Raw genomic sequence first — 14,431 nt, 5'->3', positions numbered from 1 at the left:
TTTAACAGTCCTATAATACTTTTCATCTTTTAGTTGCTGCAGTATTTTCAAGTTTCAGATACATACTTAAGCCATTAAAACAAAGGTGATTTGTAAAATGAACTGTGATTTTTAATATGACAGTAGGTAGAAAGGATTAATCCCCTTTTTATTATATTTTATTAATTGTACTATTACAGTTGTCCTGATTTTTCCCTCTTTGTCCCTCCCACCCATCAAACCTCACTTCCTCAGGCAATCCCCCCCCACCCTGTTCATGCCCATGGGTCATGCGCATAAGTTCTCTGACTCCTCTATTTCCTACACTGCACTTTCCATCCCTGTGGCTATTCTGTTACTACCTATTTGTACTTCTTAATCCCCTTACCTCTTCACCCATTCTTCCACCACCCTCCACCCATCTCTTTATCTTTAGCCTTTGGCATTTTAATTATGATTAATTATGATTTGTTTTCAGTGGGCCTCTTTTCATCCATCTTTTCTTTTTAAGATATTTTTATTTGTTTATTTTTAGAAAGAGGGGAATCAAATGAGAAAGAGAAGAAGAGAAACATCAGTTTGTGGTTGCCCTTCATGTACTCCCTGCTGGGGACCTGGCCCACAACCCAGACATGTGCCCTAACTGGGAATCAAACCAGTAACCCTTTGATTCACCGGCTGGCCTTCAATCCACTGAACCACACCAGTTAGGCCACGTCCTTCTTGTTTGGACTCTCTGGGCTTCCTGGACTTGCATGTTTATTTCCTCCACCAAATTAGGGAACTTTTCTTTCATCATTTTTTCAAATAGATGTCAAATTTCTTGCTCTTTCTCTTCCTTTCTGGCACCACTATGAAGTGAATGTTGGGTACTTGAAGTTGTCCTACAAGTTGTTTACACTCTCCTCATTTTTTTTGTTGTTGTTGTTCTGATTGGTTGCTTTTTCTTCCTTATGTTCCAAATCACTGATTTGATTCTCAGCTTCATCCACTCTACTGTTGTTTCCCTGTAAATTGTCCCTTATTTCAATTAGTGTATCCTTCATTTCTGACTGGATCTCTTCTGTGCTGCTGAGGTTCTTGCTAAGTTCTTTGAGCATTCTTATAACCACTGTTTTGAACTCTGCATCTGGTAGATTGCTTATCTCCATTTCATTTAGCTCTTTTTCTGGAGTTTTGATCTGTTCTTTCATTTGGGCCATGTTTCTTTGTTTCCTCATTTTGGCAACTTCCCTGTGTTTGTTTCGGTGTATTAGATAGAGCTGCTATGACTCCCTGTCTTGGTAGTGTGGCCTAATGTAGTTGGTGTCCTGTAGAGACCAGTGGCACAGCCTCCCCTACCTCCTAAGCTGGGTGCTTGAGGTGCACCCTTCATGTGGGCTGAGTACACTCTCCTTTGGTAGTTGAGCCTTGGTTGCTGTAGGCAGATCAATGGGAAAGAATTACCTTGGCCAGTTAGGGGCAAGTATTGGCTGTGGCTGTGACCAGTTGGGGGTGTGTAGGCAGCAATGGAGGTTTCTCTCCTCTTTCTCCCTCCCTTCCCCTCTATCTGAATAAGTAAATAAATAAGTAAATAAGTAAATAAAAGCTTCTACAAAAACTGCAAGACCTCCAGCCAAGATGGAGGCATAAATAGAGCACAACCAAAAAGACAACAACAAATTTAAAAACAAAAATACCCAGAACTGCCCCCAAATTGAACTCTATGGAAGTCTGACAACCAAGGAATTAAAGAAGAAACATTCATTCAGACTGGTAGGAGGGGCAGAAATGGGCATCCAGGGTGGAGAGGAAGCCTGGCAAGGCTGGGGTTGACGGAGCAGGTGGTCCCTTGTTTGCGTGAGGATAAACCAGGAGGAACAACTTTGGAGCAAGACAGACCAAGTTTCTGACAGCTGACAACCAATTTTGGGGGGAAATTAAAAATAAAAGGAATCACAAACATACATACACATGAATATACAAACATGGTAGTGGCCTGTGTTTCAACTTTAAAATGTTTTTTTTTCTTCTTTCCCTAATCTTCATGACCCTGGAAGCCTGCTGAGCAGGGTCCCAAAGTCACAAGCCCTCACCTTAACCTGAACCCCACCTAATGTAAGCTCTTATTCCTACAACTTAATTATCCAACCGACACTGCCTCAGAGAATTCCATGAACCCCTCACGCCCTACCAGGAGCCGGGGCCTGCCCAAGTGGGCTGCAGGGCCCACCAGATCAGGCACCTGCCCCATACTCTCTGAGTGGGCAATCCACTCTGACTTCAAAGTCTAAGCTCCAGGGGAGGTGAGGAGGTGGCAGTCCCACCCAAGCCCTGTGATATTAAAGGGAAGGGAGTGAAACCAGGGAGAAAGACATTCTTATAGAAAATTTAATACATTCTATTACACTAATACATAAGCAAAAGATAAGTAAGAAAATAAAAGGAACGGGAGCCAACAGAAACATGGCCCCAGAAAGGAAAGAAAGAAGAAAGGGAGGCAGGGAGAAAGGAAGAGAGGGAGGAAGGGGGGAGGGAAGGAAGGTGCAAGGTCCTCCCAGCATTCAGCCCTGACATATCTAAGAATGAGTCACCAGAATGGGCACATGTCTCTCAGTCGCTGCGGTGTCAGTGAATGATTTGCAGGGAATGAGAGGGTGTATTCTCCATATGGGTGACCCAGTCAGTGACCTGGGAAGAATTTACTCACCCTCTAATCCCATGTAGATCAGACCCATCCATGGTCAAGAGTGAAACAGGCAAGTAGTGGACAGAGAGGTTTAAGTGTCAAGTTACAGGAAGGCCCCTGGAGGCCTGGCACTTTGGCCTCTGTCCCTGACAGAGGAGAGGGGCCTGGGGCACTAGGGGCAGGAGAGGATCTGGCCAACTTGAGAGGCTGATTCTAACAGTGCCTGGATGCAGGGCATTGTTTCTCCTTGGCTGGGGCACTTGTATCCCCAGGCTGAACTGTAGGCTGAAGCCCAGAGGCCAGGCCCTGCTAGAGTCACCAGGTCCTGGGGCCCACCCTTCACCCAGTACTATTTTGCTCTAAACATTACATATTTCATTTTAATGAATGATTTGCTATAGTCATAAGGGGGGGTCTTTTTACCACTGGAAGATGGAGACTGAACAATGTGAGGGGACCTGCCCTGAATCATGTGCTTGTGTGGCCAAACCCTGACAGGAGCAGGTCCCCTCTGAAGCTCAGCGGAGCTCTAAACAGAGGCCACCAGCGTGGGGGCACCAACTCCAGGGTGCTCCAGGAGTCTGAGGGCAGGAGGGGAAGCAAAAAAATATATTAGAATTTTTATTATAAGCTTACTCTGATCTCTTTTAATGTGTTATTGGTGTTTGTTTTTATAATCTGTATAATGTTTGCACATAACTGCATGTTCAAAGTACATTCCTGGAAGGAGTGTGTGATCCAAAGAGTTTGGAGACCCCTCGCTCCAACCCTCTGCTCCAGAAACCTTCTCTAAAGCAGCAGATCTCAGAGGGTGGCAGCAGGACCACCCTGCCTGGGAGGGGCCCAACTGGAGGGTGCTGTATGGGTGGGGGAGTAACCCAGGGAACGAAAGAACAGCTGCTGGCCAGGCCTCACCAGGTTCCATCAGGCTCTGCTGCCCCCTCGTGGCAGGCACGTGGAGGACATAAAGGGAGCTTCCCTGCAGGACACCAAGGGAAGGCTGGCAATGCCTACAAAAGCTCTTAAACAAGTGGACGGGAGCGTAGGAAACCAGACTCAAATGACCACGCAAGAGGATTCCTGATAGATGAACTTGAAGAAAAGGCAAAGCAACTCCGTGGTGGCAGAAATCAGACAAGGGCTTACGTGGTAGGCTGAAGAGGCAGTCAGGACAGGAAAGGACACCAGAATTCAGTACTTACCCACTTGCTGAAGAGTAAGTTGTTATTCGTTCTATTTATTTTATATTCAGTTATTTTAATAAAGTATTACTCATTTTTAACAACAAAAGTGAGTCCCCTAGGGAAATGCAGGGACAGTGTCAGCATGTCCAAGCCTGTCACCACCCATTGGTCTGTCCCACCTTGCTCCCCAATCTCACTGCTCCCCAAGACCTGAGAGGGTGAGGGACTCTCCTGTGGATCCCACATGTGTGCACATTCTCTCTCTCTCTCTCTCCCTCTCTCTCTCTGCAAAAGGCCAGGACCAGACCTTGGCTCTACATTTCCCCCAAACCGAAAGGCTTGCCTGCTCCACTTGTCCTCTGGTTTCACCCCTCATGGTGCCCCTACTGAGTGACTATGGGTCACACTCTCTACACACACTTGTTCAGTGGGCATTTATTGACAGCTGGTCATGGGTATATGGGGAAGACAAAGCCTCTTTCTCTCACCTGACAGGACACATGGTAAAGTGGAGAAATCACACAGCAACGTGGACAAAAGGCAGATCCCTCAGATGCAATGAAGTTCAGGTACCCCTCAGGGATGTCCAGGTAGCCCTCAGGGATAACAGAGGGAAGGGGAGAGGAGGCTGCCCCTGGGACAGTTGCTGAAGAAGTGGCCTCAGTTTCCAGCTTTGACTCCCCAGGGGAAGGTTCCCCTGGGAAATTCCAAATTCCTGGCAAGAAGCTGAGAATGGCTGGTGGGCACCTGACCTCTCTGTGAAAGCCTCACACCCTGACTCAGAGAGCTGGAGCCAGAGGTTCAAAGTAGAGGGAGGGATTAAAGGATGAATCCCAGGAAGGGGAGAGGAAAAGGAAGCCAAGACTCTGCCACACACTTTCTGCTGAAAGAGCACAGTCCTGAGTGAGGAGAGAACATCCCCCTCACAGGAGATGAGCCCTTGCTCAGCCCCAAGAGGATGAGAAGAGAACTGAAGATGGAGAAATGGAGCGTCCCAATAGGAAGCAGAATTCCACGGAGATCGTTCAGGGTTTTTAAGAGGGGCTGTGTATATGGGAGAGTAGAACAGCAGGGGACCTGGGGCAGAGGGAACCTCCCCTTTCCCCCAGTCAGGAAGGGACTAGAGGAGGAACAGCAGAGTGACCTTGTGGTTCCAAGGACCCCTGACCCTGATAGCGAGGGAGGAAGCACCTAAGAAATAGCCCATCCCTTCTCCTTCCACCACAGGTGTTTCCCATTGGCCAAGCCCAGTAAAAAGCCACCAGCAAAGGGAACCCCATGATTAATCCACAGAGGTCAGTCTCCTGGAAGGTCAGCAGGCCAAGGAAAAGTGAGACGGGATGGGGAGAAGGGTGCAACAGAGAGTCACACAACCCCAGACAAATGGGCCTGGGGGAGGAGCTAATATGAGAATCTGCCCCATGTCAGTCTACCAGGAGCACCTTCCCAGGTTACTCCACTATTGTTTCTGCTGGATGACAACCCCACCTTCCACAGAGATGTGGACACCAGTGACAACCCAGAGACCAGCCCAGTGAATGGGGACTCTGGGTGCATAGAGAGGTGGGAGAGGCAGGCAGACTGGGGGCCACGGAGGCTCTGGGGTGGGACAACAACAGCACCCTGTATGTCTGCAGACCTGAAGCTGCAGCTCAGCCCACCTTGTGGGGCTGCTGCTGGCTGAGCCTCCAGGAAGTAGAGAAAGCTGATTGGCTGGGAGGTGGGGACCTGACATGTAGGTTCTATAGGGTTCACCCCCAGGAGGCTCCCCAGTGTCAACCCCATGTTCCTCTGCTATCATCACCCCAGGACCAAAGGGAGAATTGCCTCTTATTCCTCAGCTCATACTGAAGAGATTTTACAGAACTTTGCACAGGAAATGTGAGAGAACAAACTCAATAAGGGTTTTCCAGTACAAGTCCACTGTGTTCTGAAAACCTGTGCCAGCTTGCCTGGCTGCCCAGCAAGGCGTAGAATCAGGCCACTGCAGACCACTCCTCTCCCCAGATCTCTCACCCCAGTGAGCTGCTCCTAGGTTCTTCCCTGTGTCCCTTGCCTTGCTCTGCCCATGTTCCCCTGCCCCCTCCAGACTTCCCTGCCATACTTCCTGCTAAGGGAAGTCCAGCGCCTACCCTCACCTCACGCCTGCACCCCGTGCCCCAACCTGCACTATCAACTGACAGTTGCAGTTGCAATGCAACTGATTTCTGGATACTAATTTTGTATCCTGCTACTTTGCTAAATTCATTTATCAGTTCTAGCAGTTTCTTGGTGGAATCTTTGGAATTCTCTATGTACAGTATCACGTCATATGCAAATAATGACAGTTTTACTTCTTCCTCTCCAATTTGGATGCCTTTTATTTCTCCTTCCTGTCTGATTGTTGTGGCTAGGTTTTCTAGTACTATGTTGAATAAGAGAGATGAAAGTGGACATTCTTGTCTTGTTCCCAATCTTAAAGGGAATGCCTGTAGTTTTTGCCCATTGAGTATGATGATTGATTATGATGCTGGCAGAGGGTTTGTTGTATATGGCCTTTATTATGTTTAGCTATATTTCCTCTAATCCCACTTTGCTGAAATTTTTTATCATAAATGGGTGCTGGATTTTATCAGATGCTTTTTCTGCATCTATTGATATGGTCATGTGGTTCTTATCCTTCATTTTGTTTATGTGGTTAATCACATTTATTGGTTTGTGAATGTTATGCAATCTTGCATTCCGAGAATAAATCCCACTTGATCATGGCGTATTCTTTTTTTTTTAGTTTTTTTTTTAAGATTTATTTATTTTATTTTTAGACAGAAGGAAAGAGAGGGAGAGAAACATCAGTGTGTTATTGCTTCTCACATACTCCCCACTGGAGACCAGGCCCACAACCCAGGCATGTGCCCTGACTGGGAATCGAACCAACGACCATTTGGTTCACAGGCCAGCACTCAATCCACTGAGCCACACCAGCAAGGGCTCTTTGTAGTATCTTTATCTGGTTTTGGAATTAGGATAATGCTTTCCTCATAAAATGAGTTTGGGAGCTTTCCCTCCTCTTGAATTTTATAAAATAGTTTGAGGAGAGGTGTTAGCTCTTCTCAGAATGTTTGGTAAAACTCACCTGTGAAACCAACCAGTTCAGGGCTTTTGATTGTTGGGAGATTTTTTATTACTGCTTCAATTTCACTTGGTATAATATGTCTACTCAGATTCTCTCATTCTTCCTGATTTAGTTTTGGAAGATTGTGTGTTTCTAGAAATATATCCATTTCATCTAGCTAATCCAGGTTGTCTACTTTATTGGCATATAGTTATTCATAATATTTTCTTGCAATCCTTTGTGTTTCTTTGTATCTGTTTTTTTTTCTCCTCTTTTGTTTCTGATTTTGTTTATTTAGGCTGTCTCTCTTTTTTTCTTAATGAGTCTAGGTAAAAGTTTGTCAATCTTGTTTATCTTTTCAAAGAACCAACTCTTGGATTCATTGGTCTTTTGCATCTTTTTTTAGGCTCTATTTCATTTATTTCTGCTCTGATCTTTATTACTTCCTTCTATCCATGTTGGGCTTTGTCTGTTGTTCTTTTCCAAGTTCCTTTAACTGTAAAGTTAGATAGTTTATTTGAGTTTATTCTTGTTTTTGGTTTTGGGTTTTTTTGTTTTTTTTGGTTTTTAGATAGGCCTGTATTGCTATGAATTTACTTCTTAGTATTGCTTTCCCAGTATTCCAGAAATTTTAGATTGTTATGTCCTCATTTTCATTTGTTTCAAGGTATCTTTTGATTTTTTTTCCTTGATCTTGTTGTTGACCCATTTATTGCTTAATAATATATTATTTAGCTTCCATGTCTTTGCATATTTTTCAGTGCTCTTCTTGTGATTGATTTCTAATTTCACATGATTGTTATCAGAAAAGATGCTTGATATGACTTCAATCTTCTTTTTTTAGAAGAGGCCCAGCTGACAAGAAGAAAACAGCCTCTTTTTTTAACATTTTATTTATTTTAAGATTAAGATTATTTTAAGATTTCAAGACTTTTTAAGATTTTATTTATTTATTTTTAGAGAGAGGGGAGGGGAATGAGAAAGAGAGGGAAAGAAATATCAATGTGTGGTTGCCTCTCACATGCCTCCCACCGGGGACCTGGCCAACAATCCAGGTATGTACTTTGACTGGGAATATAACTGGTGACCCTTTGGTTTGCAGGCTAGCCCTCAGTCCACTGAGCCACACCAATCAGGGCTGATTTCAATCTTCCTAAAGTTATTGAGACTTGTTTTATGTCTTAACATGTGGTCTATCCTAGAAAATGTTTCACGTACACTTGAAAGTATGTAGCATCTGCTTTGGGATGAAATGCTCTGAAGATATTAACTAAATTCATTTGATCTAGTGTGTTGTTTAAGGCCACTGTCTCTTTGATGATTTTCTGTCTGGGAGATCTACCCACTGAAGTCAATGGGATGTTAAAATCCCCTACTATAACTATTTTTTTTTTCAATCTCTCCCTTTATGTCCATCAAGATTTCCTTCCCATATTTAGGTGTTCCTGTGTTGGGAGCATAAATGTTTACTAGGGTTACATCCTCTTTCTCTTGTTGGATTGTTCCCTTTATCATTATGTAGTGTCCTTCTTTATCCCTTATTATATATAGCCTTGGCTTTAAAATCTGTTTTGTCAGATATAAATACTGCTACCCCAGCTTTTTTTCCTGTCCATTTTCACAAAATATCTTTTTCCATCCCTTTACTCTTAGTCTTTGTGTATCTTTCATTCTGAGTTGTATCTCTTGGGGGCAGTATGTATATGGGTCTTCTTTTCTTATACATTCAGTTTCCAAAGTCTTTTGGTTGGAGTATTTAAGACATTTACATTTAAGGTGATTATTGATAGATACATGTGTAGTGCCATTTTATTGTTACACTACTTCCTCTGAGGTTTTTTTCTTTCTCTTTTTCTTCTTCCTCTTCTGAAAACAAGCCCTTTAACATTTGTTGCAGTACTGGTATGGTGTTAACAAACTCTTTTAGTTTTTTCTTGTCTAGGAAGCTCCTTTTTTCTCCTTCCATTTTATTTTTTTAATATTTTATTTATTTTTAGAGAGGGGGGAGGGAGGGTGAAAGAGAAAGGGAAACATCAATGTGTGGTTACCTCTCGATTGCTCCCTACTGGTGACCTGGCCCACAACCCAGGTATGTGCCCTGAGTGAGAATCAAACCAGCAACCTTTTGGTTTGCAGGCCGGCACTCAATCCACTGAGCCACACCAGCCAGGGCCTCCTTCCATTTTAAATGACATCTTTGTGAGGGGAACCCCGTCCCACAGAGTTCTCCAGGTTATGGATGAAATGAGTCATCCCGGACACAATCTGTTCCTGCAGGAAAGGGGATAGTGATTCCCTCTAGTGGAGAATACCCCGAGCCCTTCTCCAAAACGGCTTTTATTGGGATCAGTGTGTGCAGGGGTGTACAGTATGCATGCATAGCTCATCAATGTCAACAAGCTATAGTGATAGAAAACAGATATTGTTTATAGATAAAAAGTGAAGAAACACAGAGATCTGCCTCAGGTCAGGGTCTGTCAGACATGCTGATGCCAGATGGTTGTTAAGGCATTGTTCATGAGATAAGAAGTTGACTCCTTATGCTTTGAGGTTAAACATCTGGATAATATCAACAGGGCTATAGCAAAGCAAAGCAAGCTTCAAAGGATACAATGTATTTTTCAGGCCTGATTTCCCACAGTAACCCTCAGTGTCAGTATTGGGTCATGCCTGGCTCCTGCATTCCCAGCTTTCTGGTCAAGACTAGCAGGCCTCTTTCAAGGCCTTGCTTGCACGAGGCTATAGTCTCCAATACTACACAAAGCAGTCCCCAACATCTTTGCTGGGTAATGTAGCCTTGGTTGTAAGTCCTTCCTTTTAATCGTCTTGAATATTTCACACCATTCCTCTCTGGCCTGAAATGTTTCTGTTGAGAAATCAGATGACAACCTAATTGGTATTTCCTTGTAGGTAACTACCTGCTTTTCTCTTGTGGCTTTTAGGATTATCTCCTTGTCTTTAAGCCTTGTCATTTTAATTATGTTGTGACTCAGTATAGGTTTCTTTGAATCCAATTTGTTTTGGGCTCTCTGAGCTTCCTGGGCTTGTGTCTTTTTCCTTCACCAGATTAGGGAAGTTTTCAGTCAGTACTTCTTCAAATATGTTTTCAATATCTTGCTTGCTCTCTTCTCCTTTTGTTGTTCCCATGATGTGGATGTTGTTACACTTCATGTCCAGAATGTTTCTTAAGCTCTTCTCTTTTTCTTAATTCTTTTTTATTTTTGCTCCTCTGCCTGCATGTTTTTTTTCTACCTTGTCCTCCAAATCACTGATTTGGTCACCTGCTTCATGTAACCTACTGTTTATTCCTTCCAGTGTATTATTTATCTCAGATATTGCATTCTTTATTTCTGACTGGGCCTTTTTTTATGGTTTCTATGTATTTTTTTCTTACTGTTAAGTATCCTTAGCATCATTACTCTAAACTCTCTAGTAAATTGCTTGCCTCCGTTTCATCCAGCTCTTTTTCTGAAGGATTCTATTGTTCTCTAATTTGAGGTCTGTTTCTTTGTCTCTCAGTTTTGTCTGCTTCTTTGTATTAGTTCATATGTATTAGGTAAATCTGTAAAGACTCTGGTGTAGGCCTTTGTCAGACACTGCTTGTGACTGGCCCTAGTAAACCTGTTTGGAGCTATCAGCAAACCGCAGCATATGGCTCCCTCTGAGGGACTTGTCTGTGTGCAGAAAGAACCAGGCTGTGCACCAAGGCCAGCTTTTGTCAGCACCAGGCCCAGGAATGGATCAACTAAAGTCTCATAGAGCTCCAGAGATCTGCCTTAGCTGTTAAACTAATCAATGATGTAGCCTTAAGCTCTAATCAGTAGCCAGGGTCACAGTGTGGGACAGAGTAATTACTATGGGGAGGATGGGGGGCTCTTGCTTCCACTCAGGCTGATGTCATTTGGAGAGGAGTGCTCTGCTTGAGAAAGATGGCTTGTGCAGCATGGGGAATGACTCAGCACAGAGATCTTGGAAGCTGTTTCTTCAGTACTCTCTGCAGAGCCACCAACCCCAGAGTCTCCTCAAGCATCTTTGTCGGCACCCGGCATAAAGGGCTGCATATGGGATTTTTGTGCATTGGCCCTTTAAGAGGCTTTCTGGGCCTCCAGCCATCTCGCCCTGGCAGACATAAACCCCGCTGCTTTTCACAGCTGGATGTTATCTGGGTTTCTTTCTGGCTGTGATGTGTAGGCTGGGGAGCCCAGCTTGCAATTTAGACCCCACACTTCTCAAGGGGAACATCAGCTGCTACTCGTGAAGACCCAGCCAGCCCTCTCATGCCTCCTCCACTCTCCCTACCAGTATTACCAATACTGGTGTTCTATCTGTCCATGATTATAAGGCTTCTCTCCAGCTAGTGTTCAGTTGATTATTCAGCATGGTTTTTCTACAATTTAGTTGTAATTCCAGATTGGTTCTGGGAGAAGGTAAAGGTAGATTCCACTCACTCTTCTGCCATCTTGGATCTCCTGCATCTGGCTTTTCAACTAATGTGGGCTAACGTCTGCCATGTTCCTCAGCTACAGAGTGTCTTTGCCCCTGTCTGGCTGCCCATTTTTTCCAAAAGGGGGTAGAGTCATCTTTTATTTTTCTTTTAGAGAGAAGAAGAGAAACATCAATGTGTGGTTCCCTCTCAGGCGCCCCCTACTGGGAACCTGGCCCACAACCCAGGCATGTGCCTGATCAGGAATCAAACCAACCCTTTGATTCACAGGCCAGCATTCAATCCACTGAGCCACAACAGCCAGGACGGGGACCAAGTCTTTAGCCCTGCACAGGGCTAGTTTGATCAATGTTGGCATTGTTTACTGTTGCCCAGGGGCATGTTAAGTGCTGTCTGCTATTTCAATCTGCAGCCCTCAGCCTTCTTGCAACACCCTCACTTCTGGGAGAAGGTGCTGGCTCTGGCTTGGTTTTGGAATTTGTCCAGACCCACCCTTGTTACAGGTACAAGATAGTTGAGTCAACAATTAACATAACAATAGAAGAGATGGTGAGGTTGCTGTGCCTGGAGGGATCTGAAAAAAGTTACCTTGACAATCAAAAGAATATTATTGTAGGTGCAAAAAGACAATAGACAGACTCAGTTAAGGTAAAGACAGAGTTTTTTAGGAAAGATTCTATCCTAGGAAATGACCGTCCCCCCCAAGACCCGCTTTTAGTTAGAATGTTTTAATTTCAGACCATCCTAGATGGTTACTTTAGGTTACTTTAGAGTTTGTAAGGCCATCACAAAGGCCTCTCCTGAGCTTGTCATATTTAGAATGTGTTCCCTTTTCATCCACACCACCTAGCCATGTTGCTGGGGGTTTGGGCTCCAGGACTCAAGGCTGACTTTTTTTTTGCTATTAATGGCCTAATAAACCTTTTTTTTAATTTATTGATTTGAGAGAAACATAACAAATTAAGTAAAATAAAATAACCAAGATAAAATAGGAGAGTAGACAATAGCTAAATTACAGAAGGGACTTCAGAATTTGGAAGTAAAGTATGTAATCATTTTAAGTAATTGGATAAACAGCAGAAAAAAAACTAAAATAATCATTCATCAAGCATGAGTATGGAAAGAAAACTGTGCCTGACCCAGGATCAAACCAGCAACCTTGACGTATGGGGAGGAAAGATTTTCAGGTCCTGACCAATGTGGCTTTGTTTGTTGGGCATCATCCCAAAGGGTGAGGAGTCACCGGGGCCCATGCCTGGGTTCAAGTTTGGTCCCCTGTCACGGCACGTACAAGAAGGCAACCAATTTGCCCTAGCTGGTGTGGCTGGGTGGATTGAGTGCCAGCCTGTGAACCAAAGGGTCACTGATTGGATTCCCAGTCAGGTACATGCCTGGGTTGCAGGCCATGTCTCCAGTAGGGGGCACTTGAGAGGGAACCACACATTGATGTTTCTCTCCCTCTCTTTCTCCCTTCCCTCCCCTCTCTCTAAAAAAATAAATAAATAAATTCTTCAAAAAAAATAAATAAAAAGACTTTCAGCTGTGGACATTAACATTTTTTGTTTAATGCCTTTCTGATGTTGATATTTGTACTGTGGTTATGTAAAAGAATGTCATCATGAAATTGTGAATTTACATGAAATTCACACCAATGTGTTTACCAATAGAGGAGCAGCTTGTGTGCAACTTACTCTAAATGGTTCAGAAAAATTCTAATGTGTATTTAGAGAAATAATGGTAAAACAAATGTGGTTAGATGATATAACTGGTGAATCTGAGTGAAAAGTACCCTGGAATTATTTTTAGTATTGTTTCCCTTTTTCTTTGAGTTTTAAATTATTTAAAATAAAAAAAAATTCTGACAAATCTGTAGGTTGTGGAAATGAAAAAAGAAAAAGAAGGAAAAAAGAAAAGAGAAAAAAAATTAATGGTGCTTGCACCCTGGCCAAGTGGCTCAGTTGGTTGGAGCATCATCTTATACACCAAAAGTCTGAGGGTTCAGACTTCGGTTAGGGCACACACCTATGTTGCTGCAGGTTCAATCCCCCAGTTGGGGTGTGTACTGGAGGCAACCAATCAATGTTTCTCTTTCCTGTTGATCTCTCTCTCTCTCTCTCTCTCTCTCATCAATAAACATATCCTCAGGTGAGGATTTAAAATATTATTTTACTAGTTCTGGCAAAGTATATTCCTTGCAGAGGAAACTTACTCAGGGCACACCACGCTGCAGGAGGGCTCCTTGTCACAGCTGCTGCCACATCTGCAGCCACCCAGACTCTCAGCCCTGTGCTAGCAGAGGAAGTCCGGGTGTGGTGACCCCAAGGTCCAGGGTTTACTCAGTAAGGTAGATAAGTCAGGGCAATAAATTCTTTTGTGATTTTATTTACTCTGATTTTAAAGTCAATAACTCGCATTCCTTGCAACACAGGAACCTCTGCAGCAGAAAGAGGGAGGCATGGGGGAAGGAGAACAACCCAAATGCAGTGTTTGCTTTAAATAATCCAGACTGCAAAACTGAGCATAGAAGATGCCCTTTATTATTCATGATGGTGTTATATGTTCCCCTCCAAAGGAAGGCCAAGATTTCCCCCCAAACCAGCTGGTATCTTGCCCTTCCCCAAAAGGAGAGAAGCCCCAGCAAGTGCCAAGGTAAAGCCCAGAAGTCCCCTGGGATCCCTCTGCCAAGGGTAGTTTTAAGTTATACAAAGTTGCAGAATCTCTGAAAAGCCTCTGTAGTGACCTCCAAAAACAAGCATCCTCCCCTGGGAAGAGGACTAGCAGAGCTCCCATCACCCCACACATCTGTTTCCAGGTCCTGACCTCCCAAAGCAGAGGCAGCCACCTCGCAAGTCCCATCTCTAGAAAGGAGAGAGCACCTCAACAGAAGCCTGAGACTGTCTCCAGGGGCCCCGCAGACCAGTACTCCCCTCCCATCACCTGCCCTCTGGCCACTCTGTCCTATTCCTGGGAGCTGTCAGGGATGGAAGGCCCCTCCCTCATCCCCCTCAAAGTTCCTCCCCCCTCCTCCATCACTAGGGTGTCCAGGAGGACATTGTGTGACTCAG

This window comes from Phyllostomus hastatus, unplaced genomic scaffold (assembly GCF_019186645.2).
Source record: "Phyllostomus hastatus isolate PE091 unplaced genomic scaffold, TTU_PhHast_1.1 phas_scaffold_60, whole genome shotgun sequence".
NCBI lineage: Eukaryota > Metazoa > Chordata > Mammalia > Chiroptera > Phyllostomidae > Phyllostomus > Phyllostomus hastatus.
Note: the sequence above shows the minus strand (reverse complement) of the source record.